Raw genomic sequence first — 4408 nt, forward strand, 5'->3', positions numbered from 1 at the left:
AGCTTAACATCACACTTCAGGAACTAGAAGAATACAAACAAACCAAACTCAAAGCTGACAGAAGAAAAGAAATAATTAAAATCAGAGAACTAAATGAAATTGAAATTTTAAAAGGGGAATGGGGAAAAGGGGTGGAGGAACAAAAAAATCGCCTATCAGGTACAATGTGCACAGGTAGGGGTGGTGGGTATACTTAAAGCCCAGACCAAAAACTATTTGAATCCCCAAAATCTACTGAAATAAAGAAAAAAATGTACAGTTCACATCTAGGACTACATCTGTTTCATTGACCAGTGTATATTCAAAAACTACCACAAGGATCAGGTCATTAAATGGGTAAAATAAATATTGGGCCTTAAAAAAAAGAATGGTTAAGTTACCCGCAAAAGGTCATTCAGTTAGAAAAATGAGAGTGAAGATTTGAGTCAATGCAGGTAACTTTAGAGAATATATTCACATAAAAAAAACAAAAAAGCAACATTCACTTTTTAATTGCCTTTCTACTTTTCAATATTTTCATAAGTCTAATAAATACATATATATTTTATAACTGCATAGCATTAGGGACAAAGAAAACCAAGTAGACCGCATACTTTGTGATTTGTTCAAAAACAAAAGTGAAGTTTAGAGTCCTTTGCAATAATACATACATTGTTAAAAAAGAAGTACAGAAATAAGAACACAAAAAGAGCTAAAGTTATAGAAATTAATATAAATTATAAGCAAATATAACACAACTGGGCTGAATCCTCTCTCTCTCTCTCTCTCTCTCTCTCTCTCTCTCTCTCTCTATATATATATATATATATATATACATATATTGCTTCTTCATCTATTGAGATATATATATATTTTGCTTCTTCATCTACTGAGTGAGATATATATATGTATATATATTTGTCACCACTAGACCAACTCTACAAGAAATACTCAAAGGAGTTCTAAATACTGAAACAAAAGTTCAAAATACACCAGTAGAAAACCCTGGAAATCATAAAGCCCATGGGCCTTATGGAACACCAACATAATAGAGACATATATATCTCACTCAATAGATACATATATCTCACTCAATAGATGAAGAAGCAAAATTAAACCCCCAGTGTCCTGTTTCAATTAAACTCAAATATTCAAGTTCACATAAGTTGCCTCCAAATTTTTCGGTAAAGGAGCAGATCCCATTATAGAAACTTGGCGTGGGATAAGGTGGGTTTAGTTACATGATCAGCCCCTTCTAAAAAACCCTCCCCTTAGCCTCATAACTCATTATCACTAACCCCACGTTCACTGGGTTTATAGGTTCATAGTTGCATCTTCTCCCCTAGCCTCTTCCACCATCTCTTGATGAATTCAGAGTCCCAAGTTGAAGACCCATTTGACATGCAGCCTTCACATGCCTTCCCAACTCTGGTAGATCCCCACATTCTACACCAGACACCAACTCCTGGTCAGAAAACCTCTTGTCAGCACAGACCCTTCTCTGAAAAGTTGAACTCAGTTATTTTCTTCTCTGGTCATAGAGACCCATATTCACTGCCTCACTTCCACTTAACTGATTCAACCTCTTTGAGATAGCTACTTCCTTTGGATGTTTAGGCCTCCTGTGAGCACCCCTCTATCCCTCCCAAGACAGGACTACTGAAAATTATTATGCCAACATTGTAATTACCAATTCCTTTATCCTTCCTTAGAAAATCTGCAAGTGAAAACTCGCTGATGGATCAGGTCACAATTCAGTTTCTCTACCTGCAAAGCTCAAGGAAGTGGCACAGTACTGTGAAGATGGTAACTTTCTGCTGAATAGTCTTGGTGAGTCTCTCCATTGCTTGTCAGTCCTATTACAGACCCTTACCTCTGCCTTCCATTCCTCTCAGTGACCCTTGAAAACCTGAACTACATTAACGTAGACCCTTCACAAAGACTGTTAGGACAATGAGAAGTAGAAATCTTTTGTAAGACAAGTAGATAAGGACGCGCTTATATTATATTTATACTTAGAAGTAAGTAAGTTTTTTTTAAAATGTGTTCTGCCTGGAACACTGATTGGATAAAGGCACCAATACAGATCTGAGATTGCTGCTTCCTATTGGCGCAGTTGATGCCTCCGATGAAGACCATGTTGGGCATGATCGGCCTGGGGTAGTCCATCACAAAATCCCCTCTGACCAGCCATAAAGATGCATGGCTAAGAATATCCACAAATGACACCTCTCTCTGTAAAAGCACAGAGGCAAGCCTCCCATAATCAACACTAAAAACACGCCAAATATATGTCAAGACCAGAGGGTAGAGCATGTTCTTAACCCTTTGCAGGAATGTCATGTGGTCTGAATTCATTGTTAGCAACCTAGGAACATATGAAAAAGGGCCTGGACACTGTGTGCCCTCAAGGTCTAAGTCATATGGAAAGATACGTAAAAAAAATACAGCAGGAATAGATAGGTACTTAGCCAGCATTGCCCCACAGGGGTAAATGGGGTCCGTGAAAACTACATCAAAGGAACTGGCATTCAGGTGGCTGATCAGGGTCTTGTTTTGCAATAGATCCACACAAGACTTACGAAAAACCAAAGACACATTTTTCACAAGTGCCAAAGCTTTAAAAGCTGTCTTCAGAAAATGTTCCTCTTCAAAGAACAGTCGAAAGCAGCTTGTGGACAACTGATTAAATTCATCCTGGGTGTATAGAAGGGCATAGGTTTCCAGGGTGAAAAATTCCTCTTTCTTGATGTGCATAGTCACCTCCGTTGTGAGGACTACGGTGTAGTGGCCTCGGGCGTGGATCTCCCGCACAACCTCCCGTATGCTCAGCCAGTGGCTCCCGTCCATGGGCATCACTAGCACCTTCTTACCTTCAGCCCAGGGCCAGACATTCAGGAAGAACAGCAGCCCCACGAGGCCAAAATGGGAAACCTGGAGTTCTGTGACCATCTCAGCAGACCCCTGGCTATTACCCCTCTGTTTGCTTTCTTTGTCTTTGTGAGCATGTCACCAAACCACTTAGCAAAATGACATGTAATTGGAAGCCAGAGTACCCTCCTTGAGTTAATCATTACCCACATGTGCTTAGCAACATTACTGATACCTCTTTGTTCTGGTGGCCCCAGGATGATGCAATCAAGTTCCCTTGCTGTACCTTTTCTGTCTCACTGCCTTTGTGTCTTCAAGTCTGGCCTAGTCTGATATGGTTGGTGAGGCTGAGGCTTCCTTTTGGTAGAGAGCTAACCCCATTGATAATAGATTCCATTGCTGGCAGATGTGCACATACCAGACAAATATGCTTCCTGTGTAACACCAACTGCCACTGTGCAGGGACTATTTGGGTGAATACTTTCTTGTGGGTTATGACACCAGAATCCTGGTTTTCTTATCTTCTCCAACGGCAACTTCTCTGCTCTCTTTTTCTGATTCCTTTTGTGCCCCAGCCACACAACTGGGTATGTTTTTACCAAGACTCTGTTTCTGTTCTCCTATCCCTGGTCAAATTACATCATTTCCATCACCCATTCACTTCTATCCACAATCATGCAAAATGATGCATCTATAGGACCGAGACTGCTCATGTCCTATATGAAGAGCATAAAAGCATGAGAGAGGAAGGAGCAGAGTGGCTGAGAAGGCAGAGCTTTAAGTTCATTGTTGTTGCTGCTGCTGCTGCTATGGTCCTTAGCAAGAGAAGTTGTCACTTAAGTTTCTAAAGGTAGAAGCAATAGGTTTACAAAGTTGGGACCCCTTTTTCTGCTGAGACCTCAGTAGCGTCTCTTGCTTGCACAGCTGTGACTTCAGTGGACACCCATTGGAGAGCATACCAGGGCACTGTTCATAGGTCTCCTCACTTTGAACATTTGTTGTGGGTCCCCAGCCCAACCTCACCAAGATATCATCCACCGAGTAAGAAGAACAGCCCATCTAGAAACCAGTTGGGGGGGGGGCTTGCTCTTCACCAATTAGAGACATCAGTCTAGAATGGAACAAGTGAACAGATGAAGAGGCATACAACAAAAACTTAACATTATAACATTCTTGATTTTTGTCCCAAATTAAGCTATAGCTTTGATGCCAAGCCTGAAGGGGGGGAGGGGGTTGGGGGGGGGAGAAACACCTTACTGGGTTTTTTAACATGACTAAAAAATAAAAAAATAAATTAAAAAAAAACTCTTAATTCACCTAGAAGTGTTTTCAGCTGATGGTAACAGAGCCATCACTCCTATCAGATCAATGCTCCTAGAGAAAATGACTTTAAACTCTTGCAAAACGTCAAACACACAAACAAAAGCCATATGAAGGCACTGATCAGCAAGCAACAGAGGTGGAAATTGAAGAGGGAAGAAGTGAGTGGCAGTCAGTGAGTGGTTTATGTTTATGGTTGTTCGCATGAGGACAAGGCAGAGCTGGTGCCATAACAAAG

At 40.9% G+C, this 4408-nt stretch overlaps 1 pseudogene; it reads right to left on the reverse strand.

Moving 5' to 3' along the window:
- Positions 1-1977: 1977 nt before the first annotated feature.
- On the reverse strand, positions 1978-2931 carry LOC103267533 (annotated as a pseudogene).
- Between the last annotated feature and the right edge of the window lie 1477 nt (positions 2932-4408).

This window comes from Carlito syrichta, unplaced genomic scaffold (assembly GCF_000164805.1).
Source record: "Carlito syrichta isolate Samal-C Ts95f unplaced genomic scaffold, Tarsius_syrichta-2.0.1 Scaffold308158, whole genome shotgun sequence".
Taxonomy (NCBI): domain Eukaryota; kingdom Metazoa; phylum Chordata; class Mammalia; order Primates; family Tarsiidae; genus Carlito; species Carlito syrichta.